The sequence below is a fragment of the Triticum aestivum genome, unplaced genomic scaffold (genome assembly GCF_018294505.1).
Source record: "Triticum aestivum cultivar Chinese Spring unplaced genomic scaffold, IWGSC CS RefSeq v2.1 scaffold72990, whole genome shotgun sequence".
NCBI classification, from domain to species: domain Eukaryota; kingdom Viridiplantae; phylum Streptophyta; class Magnoliopsida; order Poales; family Poaceae; genus Triticum; species Triticum aestivum.
The window spans coordinates 1-11,575 of NW_025225432.1; the positions used below are offsets into that span (position 1 = coordinate 1).

Consider the following 11,575-nt stretch of genomic DNA (forward strand, 5'->3'; position numbering starts at 1 on the left):
TTAATCCAACTGAAATGTAGAAAAATAAATGAAAAAGTAAAACCAATACAGGACTGGCCAAAACTGGATGGCTCGTAACTATCCGACGCTTAACGCAGCACATAGCCACCACACAGGATTTGAAGCTCTTGAAGTTTGATTTTTTTTAAAAGAGGAAATAAAAGGACTTCCTCAAATATTCAATTTGAAATTCATTTTCTTTCTTCAGATATTCAAACCGCCCAAAAAAAAGAGAGAAGATAACTCTATGTGCTTCGCTTATATCTTTTGAGCTAGACAGTTGCTCTTGTGCTTCACTTATACTTGTTAGAGCACGGCGGTGATTATATTTTATAGAAATAATTGCACTCTCATGCTTCACTTAAATATTTTTAAGAGTCTATTTAATAGAAAGTGGTAACGAGCATGGGTTATAAGACTAGTCCAAAAATGATAGGTATTTAAGAGTGGTATAATAAAAACTTTCATGTAGATCACTAAATATGAAACGTATGTTTTAATTATATTGATGTAGTAATATGAAAGGTTATGGTATAACAGGGATGCGTGAGCATTTATATGTCCGATTGAAATCCTTGCTTGAATAGTCTGATTTCCAAAACCATCCCCAACCATTGGGCCGATCACCTTGTCGGGGAAGGATCTTTATTCAACGCCGGCATCGCCGCCGCCGAAGTCAAGACGATGAACAACCTCAAAACAAAACTAATTTAGCCTAAAACTATCCACACACACGTGGATCCGGCCTCTCACCACCGATGACCGAGGTTGTTAGTGGAGGGAGCCGCTGGAGGACGGCGGCGAAGGAACTCTCCTTGGGAGAGACGCTGGCGAGATCGCCCTTTTTCTTCCCGAGGAAGAGAGAACGACCCGTATGTTCATGTAATAATAGGGAGTATTTCTGTTGGGTGACAATTTTATGTGGTGGCCACACAATGTCATCTCATCTGATGGCGGCCGAAAACTTGGGCGGCCGGCCCCAGATCGAATTATTTGCCTTTAACAAATATACGTTATTTTAATATTAATAGTGTATGATACTCTTATAATACGTACTCCTGTGTCAGCCGGACGGCCGGGACCTAGAAGACTTTGTGAATAATAGCTATTTTATTCAGTTCAAGAAATAATTGACGACGCTTGAAAGAATTTCAGCACAAAGCAACGTACAGACCGGCCGGGACCTAGAAGACTTTTGTTTTCCTTTTTGCAAGTGATCGACCATGCAAAGGCAATAAGGCGAGGCGGTCGAGCTTCAGCACACAATAAGCAAGCATAGCATGGCGGTCGTCCTGCTCTTCCTAAGCCTTAGCATCCTCCTTGTGTCGGCAGCGGCAACGGGGCAGCTCTGCGGCAGCGGCGGCAACTACACGGCCAACAGCACCTACCAGTCCAACCTTGCCGCCGTCGCCGCCACCCTCCCCAACAAGGCGTCTTCCTCGTCGCAACTGTTTGCCACCGCGACCGCCGGCCAAGCCTCCGACGTGGTGTACGCGCTCGCGCTCTGCCGTGGCGACACGGTGAACGCCGCGGCCTGCAGGGACTGCCTCGCCGCCTCGTTCCGGGAAGCGCAGCGGGCGTGCCCGTTCCAGCAGGGCGCCACCGTCTACTACGACGGCGGCGAGCAGCAGCAGCAACAACAGCAGACGTGCGTCCTCGGCTTCTCCAGCGACGACCTCCTCGTCCCCAGCATCACCGAGAACGAGACGCTGTTCCAGTCATTCCAAAATGACAGCTTCTTCGGCGACCCTGGCACCGTCACTCCGGACGTCCACGACCTGCTCACGAGGACGGCCCAGGACGCGGCCGCCGCAGAGAGGCGGTACGCCACCGCGGTCATGGACTCCGTTAGCACTGTTACCCGGACGCTCTACTCTCTGGCTCAGTGCACGCCGGATCTGCCCACTGGGGACTGCCTGGCGTGCCTCCAGCAGATCATCGCCATGGTCAACACCACCACGGCGGTGCGCCTGGGTGGACAGATCCTCGTGCTGCGCTGCAACATCAGGTTCGACGTGAATCTGTTCTACCAGGGCCAACCCATGCGGCGGGTCACTCCATCATCCATCGCTCTGGTGCCGACCACCACCACCACTACTACAGGAAAGAGTATGTGATCAGTGATCGACCACCAATTCACTTCAATTTGGGTGTTCAAACAATTGAAGTTATAATTTGGTTGACATGGTTTCTCTTATCATAATTTATTGATGTTTATTTATTTTCCCTTAGAAGAATTCTTGATTTTTAATTCTTAAGGAAAAGGAATCAAACCATGGGTAATTGCCATATCTGTAGCTGCTCCAGTAGCACTTATCGCATTCTGCTTCATCGTTTGCTATCCTCGGCTCAGAAGAAGGCACAGAAAAGGTTAGTAAACTAGTTACTGAAATGCTGCTCATCAGAGAAATATATTATATCTAGATCGCAGTGTAGCCGATGCGGGGAAAAACCCGATCTACTCCCACCTTGTGTATAATCTGATTCAGATGAGCTGTCTAGAATCAATCATACACGAGATGTGCCAGCATACCAGCGCCTCCAACAAAAATTACTAGTTGAATCTTTCCACAACATACCAACGCCTCCAACAAAAGTTATCTGAATCTGCAAATTAATAGCACTAGATGAATTTTGATGTGCACACATAACACATCTGCTGATTGCACACATAGGATTACTAGCTAGTAGGGGATTCCTACTATAGTAGCTATTAGGTAGAAAATTAACAAACTGATGCATAAGACCTACCATGGCAGGGGCTGTTCTCCATGATTTGCGTCGTTTCAGGTGAAATCCCAGGAAAGACACGCCTGTGAGCTTAAAAAAAGGAATCTGTTCAACTAATTTTCAAATCCAAGGCATGTAAAAAAATCAATCTGTTAATAGCTAAGCGGGTTTATTGGTTGCAACTCGTTAGGTGGCGCGCATGGTACGATATGGATCGACGGTGGCAAAAAGTCATAATTACATAGATTGATTATGCCGATTGTCAATTTTTCAGGTCAGGTGAGATTGCGAGAAAAGCGGCACACCCACGAGTCGCAAGGAGGAGATGAACATGTTTGGAAATGGAAGCAGAGTTCTCTGAGTTTTCGATCTTCGATTTTCATCAAATATTAGAGGCCACAAGTAACTTTTCTGAAGAAAATAAACTTGGCAAAGGTGGATTTGGCCCTGTTTATAAGGTGCATTTGTAACACCCTTCTATAGCCCTCGTTTTGTAACCAATGCAAAAGTACGTTATGTCTGTCAAATTTTGATCATACATTCTGAAGGATCAAAGAAAAAAAATACTAGAATGCCAAGATAGCCTCGTCATAGTATATGAACTATAATTAAGATACAATATTGATCCAAAGTTAGGTTAATTTGCTTTTACTCATTATGTGGAACTGGTATGCAATAACTTGTGCATCATAAAGCAACTTGATTGCGGCATAATACTAACATCTAACTTTTTTCCTAGGGCCACTTTCCCGATGGAACTGAAATTGCAGTAAAGAGACTTGATTCACATTCCGGACAAGGTTTGATGGAGTTCAAAAATGAAGTTGAGCTCATAGCCAAACTTCAACACATGAATTTGGTTAGGCTCTTGGGATGCTGCTCTCAAGCAGAGGAGAAAATATTGGTCTATGAATACTTGCCAAACAAAAGCTTGGACTTCTTCATCTTTGGTACATATTAATTTGCACTTCTAGGTTCATAAGCTAGATACTGAGCATAAGGAATGGCTAACAATATAAGTATATTCTTTTGAGAAGCCTTATGTGTATAATTGCACTTCCTTTATTATTGCGCTTTCCAACTTTTGATTGTTATTTTTACATTTTTTTATCTCTATCATACTAACATTTCGTTCATGTGCAGATAATAATAGAAAAGCTTTAATTGATTTGAACAAACGTCTTGAAATAATTGAAGGAATAGCAGAAGGACTTCTTTACCTACATATGCACTCTCGGTTGTGTGTCATACATCGAGACCTTAAACCAAGCAACATTCTCTTGGACAACGAAATGAATCCTAAAATTTCAGACTTTGGACTAGCAAAAATATTTAGCTCTAATGCCGAAGGAATCATTACAAGAAGAGTGGCTGGTACATAGTAAGTTTTGTATCAGTTAGTCCATTTTTAAACATTTATATTACAGGTCAACCATACAATAATTGCACATATAACATTATTTTATCATTTTAGTGGCTACATGGCTCCCGAGTATGCTTCACAGGGCATCTTTTCCATCAAATCCGACGTATTCAGCTTTGGTGTTTTAACTCTCGAGATCCTTAGTGGCAAAAGGAATTCTGGAAGCCATCAATGTGGAGATTTCATCTATCCCCTTGGATATGTCAGTTTATGGAAATCCTTATAACTTAAAAAATATTGTTTTCTTTATGTGGTGCCGTACTAACTATGTGATAAAACTTAAAATAGGCTTGGAAATTATGGAAAGAGGGAAGATGGATCGAACTTGTTGAAACCTCATTGCTTCCCAATTGTCATTTGACAGTAACGATGAGGTGTGTTAACATTGCACTGTTGTGTGTACAAGAGAATGCAATGGATCGTCCAACCATGTTGGATGTTGTTGCAATGCTAAGTAGCATGACGATGAATCTACATGAGCCTAAGCATCCAGCGTATTTCAATTTAATGGTAGGCAACGAAGAGTCATCTACAACTACTCTACCATGCAGTGTTAATGATGTAACCATATCTGCCACAACTCCTAGGTAGATCTTTTTGTGTCATCTGATTATTGCCAAGTCAATGTTGATTCAGTGCTATCATAGATGTTGTTTTGTGCATTCCATACGTGGAAGTGTAATTTATAGTGTATACCTTTTTCTCTAAACCATACTTGGAATGCTTTTTGTACGATGGACATAGCCAACCAAAACCATAGTTATGCTTGCACAAATTTTCAAATAACAATACATACTTTTGGTGGCAGTTGGAGTTATCATTCTCTCAAGCTTTCTCTGGAATATGGCAGATTGATCCATGATGTAGGAACAAGATGTTACATTAATAAATTATCCATGTACAAAGCTAAATGTTTTTCGTCTTTCTAAGACATCAAGTTAATGATTGAAGAGTGTTAGCAATTGTCCCACATCATCTTGGTAGATACATGAATGTCGGGAAGGCACGATCATCGTGATCTGGTGAGTGATGACTATGCATAGATAGGAAGAGGAGATGATGTTGTCTCCTGGTTGCTCTATTGCATCGTTGAACTGATAATATTTTGCTAGTCACTACCAGCACATGAGATGAGATATAGGTGGCGCCCCGTAGGCCTTAGGAGTCTCTTCTACTTCGAAAACGGGTTGATATATATTTCGACTGGTATGTAGTAGTACGCTATTGCCAAAAGACGTTCTATTGCTATTGGCACAAGGATTTTTTTCTAATCACAATTTGCATAATAAGAGTTCATAGTTCAATTAATATATTAGACTAGATTTGGACTAGCATGTAGAACACAAGAATCAGTCTAGCCATCATACCACAAATCACAATTATGATCCTAGCTTTCTAAGCATTCTAATTTATTTTTTGAGAAAGGAGGTTATGCCCCTGCCTCTCCATTAGTTGACATGCACAAGCATTAGCTCTCCAATCATTCTTGTAATATCTCATCTGGCTCCCTAAATTAGTACCAAAAAAATTGAAGTAATACATAACACAGAGCGGAAAACCGATCCTTGTCAACACTGAAAAGGGAAAATGTTGAACCATCAAGGAAGATTTGTGCTTGTTAACTCCATTCTCACAACCTACTGGCGACATATTGTTGCACTATTTTTGCCGCTAGCTAACTGGCAACTAAGAAGACTGATAACATGCATAGAAAATTTCTTTGGGTGATGGATATGGAAGCTCATGGATGAATGTGTGTGGTCAACTGGAGACAGATTTGCGCTCCCCAAAGGAGGGGGCGGGATATGGATCAAAGATATTTAGCTTTTCAGTAGAGCTCTCTTTTTTTTTAAAGAGGGAAATACCCTCGGACTCTGCACCGAGTGGTGCACACATCCATGAATTACTTATTTTAACATTTATGTGATCCAGTACAAATGTAGTTTAAACATAAAGGCCCCAGCGGGCAGCTCAAATGGCAATAAAGCGACAAGATGTAGAAGTATATGAGGCCTCATGCATCACAAATCCTAACAGCAGGCTGCCAACCAGGTCGGTTGAATAAATCTTGAGCTACTATCTCCCACTGGTTGCAGCCAAAGGCTGGAGGTGCCTAACTCCTCCTCCCGACAAAGTAAGGACCACATATGAATCCAACAGATAGCCCTAAATATAACCAGCAAGAAAGTTGGAATTTTGTCTAAGTGCGATCAGTACAAACAAATGGTTATTATCATCGAGGGTTAGTCACCTGAGACGTCATGTATTCATGCAGATTATAGGACGAAGCTGAAAAAACCAGTGTTGCTAATTATTATTACGTAATGAGTGATAAGGAATGTACTACTCCTCATTCATTATCCTTGTCATGGGGTGTATCAACAACCGGCCGACAACCGAGTGGAATGCGGAAATATTTCACTCATGCACCATGGTTGGATTGTCATGACCGGGCAATCCAACAGCCGGGTCGATAGAAAGGCCGACCACAGCCCCCATGGTACATGACCTGAACCATCCGAACCAAGGACCCCCACTCGAAACAACTGATGCAACACGAGCACATCCGGGCATAGTCTACCCGTTGAGGAAAAAAATCCATCAAATGGTTCGTTTAACTTCCGGCCTGCAATTGGTCTATGCGCCAATTGGTGCAACGGATCATCTAATATAATGTTACCAGGGAGCTCCTCCTTGTAACAAATCTTTTTTAAGTTTATTTACAATGCATGGGTGCTTGAGTCAAGATGTCAAGTCAAAATCGCAGTTGCTGGTATATTTATGGGTGACTGATGACGACATATTCATGTATCCCAAAGATGAAACCATGACGACGAGAAAGACCATTTAAATAATCGATATTTCGTGTGTCTGAAACCATATACAAGGTACGTGTGGACTGTAGGGCTAACTGCCGGTGCAAAACAAGACATAGTAACTGACGGTGATTAAACAATCGATGCTGAGATCCCGGTCTAAGTAACTGGCAGTGAATCACAAATATATAATGGCACTGAGTTGGTCATCTGGCGGAAGAACAACAAGAACAGGCTAGCTAGTCAGGTCAACTTGAAAAACACTTTACTTGGCGAGACTGGAACCATAATATGTTAACTGTGAACAACTGGCCGGCCGATGTGAATCAACTGAAATAACAAGACCCAGTCTGCATTAATTGATGCAATGGATTCTAGTCCAAGTAACTGACGCCGAGTTGCAAATATATATAAGGTCACTGAGTTCACATATTCAATTCGGTGCTTAGGCTCATCTGCACCAAGTGAACAATAAAGTAAAAGAAATATCAGGAAAATTCCAAAAAATCTGAATTTCTTTTTTGATGCAGGACTCAGTAGGCTAGGTGCATACAAAACTTTGTGTCTAAATGACATTTGAGGGGCTCGTGCAAAAAAGTCAAAATGAGCTCCAAATATTATTGTTTTCAAAAGTTTCTCAGATGCTCGAAATTTATCTTTTTTGCCGAGAGCTACTAGAATCTCCAAACCCTACAAAATTTGGCACGGACTTCACCCACATGAGAATCTCGCATCACAAAAAAATGGAATTTTTTGAATTCCTTTACTATTTTTAATGGTGTTAGTATTCACCCATGGGTGCAGATGCAGACGATAGCCAAAACGCCGCTTCCCACTGAGTTTATTATCTGAGAAGAAAAAGCAAGAAACTATCTAGGGATTCGGCAAAAACACTCTTGCTATCCTATATATCCAAGTAGTTGATCCACATTATCCAGCTAAACATATAAGGTCACAACATGTTGCCACCTCATCAATTATTTCCTTTTTTTCTCCTTTTTCAATTGCATACTCCACCCAACTTACATCTTTAATGCAAACTTGGCACCTCAACATGCAACTATGCATGTACGGCGAAAGGTCCACCTCAATATACAACCATGCATGGGAAAATGTATATCATACTACATATATTAGATCAATATTTTACACTGTAGAATAATTATATTAGCTTGATATGATTAATAAAATATTTATGCTCGATAAAACCAATCATAATACATTGCAACCAATTCCCACCGCAACATGCAACTTTCCACCTCAGCAAGTGTGTCGTTTAGTCGGATGATACACATGTCAAACTAACTTTTAGGAGGATCTTTGATGATTGGCTCATGGAGCTACGGTATCAGCTGCTTGAGATTACCCGTAAAATTATTCTGTCATAGGACCAAATCAAACAAACTGGAGGAGTTGTCTTTCTTCCTGTGAATACCGAAGGGAGCCTGTGTTGATTTGTCCATGCTGAATCTAGTTACACCTTATTGTTTCCCCTCTGCTCCAACGTCGGGCCAGGGGCCAGCAAGGATCAAGGAAGGCTTCATATCGCCGTTGAAGGGCAAGAGCATGTCGATGATCCAGAGCCCAGTTTCACACTTGCTGGTCTGCTGGTCTCCTCAACCTTTTTCAGCACCACCACTCAAGGCCAGGCATGCTGCTCTGGAGGTCCATATCTGAGAAGTTTGGTATCCTTTTATCGCCAGTGCGCGCTTTGGATGTAAATCTGGTTGAAAACCTTCCCTAGTTGGTGGTGCTGTAGTACCTAGTTGTTTCCCTTCTATGGCCTTTAGTGGTAGTTTTCTTATCTACCTGGATGATGATCGTTTGAACAACATTGCTGCTTGTATGGGATCTTTGCGTTTCATTTATATAATGGAGCGGGGAGCTCCTCCCTATTAAAAAACTTTATTTTTTTAGTTTCTTTACAATTATGGGTGCTTGAGTCAAGATGGTAAGTGGAAATCGTACCTATTTTTGTCCTGTTTTTCTTAACCACCGCCACTGCCTTGCTGGATGGCTGCGAGGCAGCTGATGCACATATCGTTGGGGTGGCATGTGGTTCGCATGTTTGTAGTTCATGTGCCGTCAGACCTGAAAAATTATAATATCTTATGCCCGCTCGCGCGAGATATATCGTCTGGACTGAGGTGAACACAAAATGTTTCAGGTGTAATTTATATTAAAGTAACAACGATTAGTATGTTTGTTTTTTTTTGCTTCACAACCGGATGCGAACACGTCCGCTTGCGACCCGACACAGAGATGATACTTTGTTGACGTTTTGTCGTGGTTCTGTTTTGCCTCGGTCCCACTACTTATTACAGACCAACGCATGACTCATATTGGTTGTCTCCCACTACAGAAAACCAGAGAGATGGCGACCGGATTGGTGGGGCATGATTTCCACCTATTTTTTTGATTTTTTATGTCTTTTTTATCAACATAATTTTCTTGGTTTTTTGTTGTTGTTTCTCTTCTCTTTTCTATCTGGCCTTCTTTCTCTGGCCTTCCTTGATTATTTATGGTTTCCGTTTTTAATTCATTCATATTTTTTAGATTTACTGAGACTGTTCAAATTCATGAACTTTGGCTGTTTAACTTTTATGTGCGCAATATAAATATTTGTGTATTTAGTAGGGGGGGGGGGAAGGAGGCGCAAGAAATAAGAGAAAAGATGAACAAAAAACTATGCACATGTGTGGCTAATGTGAAAAATTGCTAGAATGTATGGAAAGGTTCATGAATGGTTCGTATGCGTGATTACGCCATTATTTTCCGTCTTAAATGGAGAATGGAATAAGCCTTGCATACACATTGAATGTTCCACCCCGCAACCAGCAACAGTGCCTAACCCAAGCATACCTAAAATCATACGTGAAAATGTGGCTATAGCCAGGCATGGTGGAGCGCGCCTTTCTGTCTAGTACAAGGTACATATGTGGACTGAAAGCCTAATTGCTCGTGCGAAACAAAACATAGTAATTTACGGTGAGATTAAACAATCGATTCTGAGATCGGGGTTTTCCATTTTGTTTGATTAAAGCTGAAGAAAGGGCCCGGTCTATGAATCTGATGGTGAATCGCAAATAAATAATGGCACCGAGCTGATCATCTAGCGGAAGAACAACCAGAAGCAGTCTAGCTAGAAAATACTTATACTTTTTTTGGTTTGAGATTGAAAAACACTTATATGTAGTGAGACTAGAAACATATAGTATAAGGTACCTGTTAACTGGAAACAACTGGCCGGCCGGTGCGAATCAACTGAAATAACAAGACCCAGTCTGCATTAACCTACGCAAAGGCCGAGATTTATATATCCTCCTTTTCAAGAATGAAAACCTGAAAAAAGTCTCCGGTCCAAGTAGTTGACTGTGAGCTGCAAATATAAAAAGGTAGTAAGTTGATAATCTGGCAGAAGAAAAAGAAGAAGCAGTCTAGTCAGTCGGCCATGGCCACCGCCGGCATCGTCCATGCACCCTGAAGCTGTGGGCCATGCACCCTGAAGCTGTGGCTGGATCCAGCAAGGACTAGGGTGAAATAGTCATGCAAGTTGTGGAGGTTGGATAGGAAGGAAGGGAACATGTGGAGTATTGGCCTGTTTGTGGGGAGCACTGATTGGTTCTTTGATCTACAACTAGCCATCAAGTATAAGTAGTACAGGGGAACAGGTATCAATAGTGCTGTGGAGATATACCCTTCAATGGACATGGCTATAGAATCACATATTTTTTTTCGATAAAGGGCTTTTCATTGAATTGAAATATCGAGTTGATACAACCGCATCAAAGATCACCCGGCCTCTGCATAGCTAGATGCACACAGCCAAAGTTTCAAAGTACTAGAAGCCAAGATAAAAAGGCAAAAAACGCCAGCAGTAGCAAAAAAAGATAAAAGAGGCCTAAGGTGATGCCGGTCCAATCCGAAGGTCACACCGCCATCCATGGGGGTAAAAAATGTCCCTGGCCGAGCACTCCAACCGGGTAGAAGCTATCATAAAAAGGTCTCTGTCCTCCGGCCTCTGCAGGATAGACCACATACGGAGCCATCGCGAGCATATATGAATTACCTGCATAGGAGATGAAACACTTTTATGATTAAAAACAATATCATTCCTGGTTAGCAACAACGCCCAACATAAGGCAGCCGCCCCCGCAAGAATGTGCTTAGACAATTGTTTATCTATTCCCCTCAACCAATTGCCAAACATTTTCCGTACGCTGCGTGGAGGATATAGATTCGAAGCAATTTGGACTATTGCCCATACCGATCTAGCAAACTTGCAATCAAAAAATAGGTGTTTAATGGATTCATTATGATTGCAGAAAACACATTTTTTGCAGCCTTGCCAGTTTCGTCGAGCTAGATTGTCCCTAGTTAAGATAACTCCTTTGTTGAGAAACCATAGAAAATTTTTCACTTTTAGAGGAATCTTAAGCTTCCACATTTTTCTATTATCAGATGGAACCTCGTTATGAACCAATGCATCATACATGGATTTAACCGAAAATCTTCCATTCAGATGCAGGTTCCATTTAAAGATGTTCGATTCAGCCGACAGTTGGACAGCTCCCAAACGAGTCAGCAAATCGTTCCATGCAGTCAG

At 41.8% G+C, this 11,575-nt stretch overlaps 1 pseudogene; it reads left to right on the plus strand.

Moving 5' to 3' along the window:
- The first annotated feature begins 1,280 nt into the window (after positions 1-1,280).
- On the plus strand, positions 1,281-4,744 carry LOC123172190 (cysteine-rich receptor-like protein kinase 10; annotated as a pseudogene).
- The last annotated feature ends 6,831 nt before the right edge of the window (positions 4,745-11,575 follow it).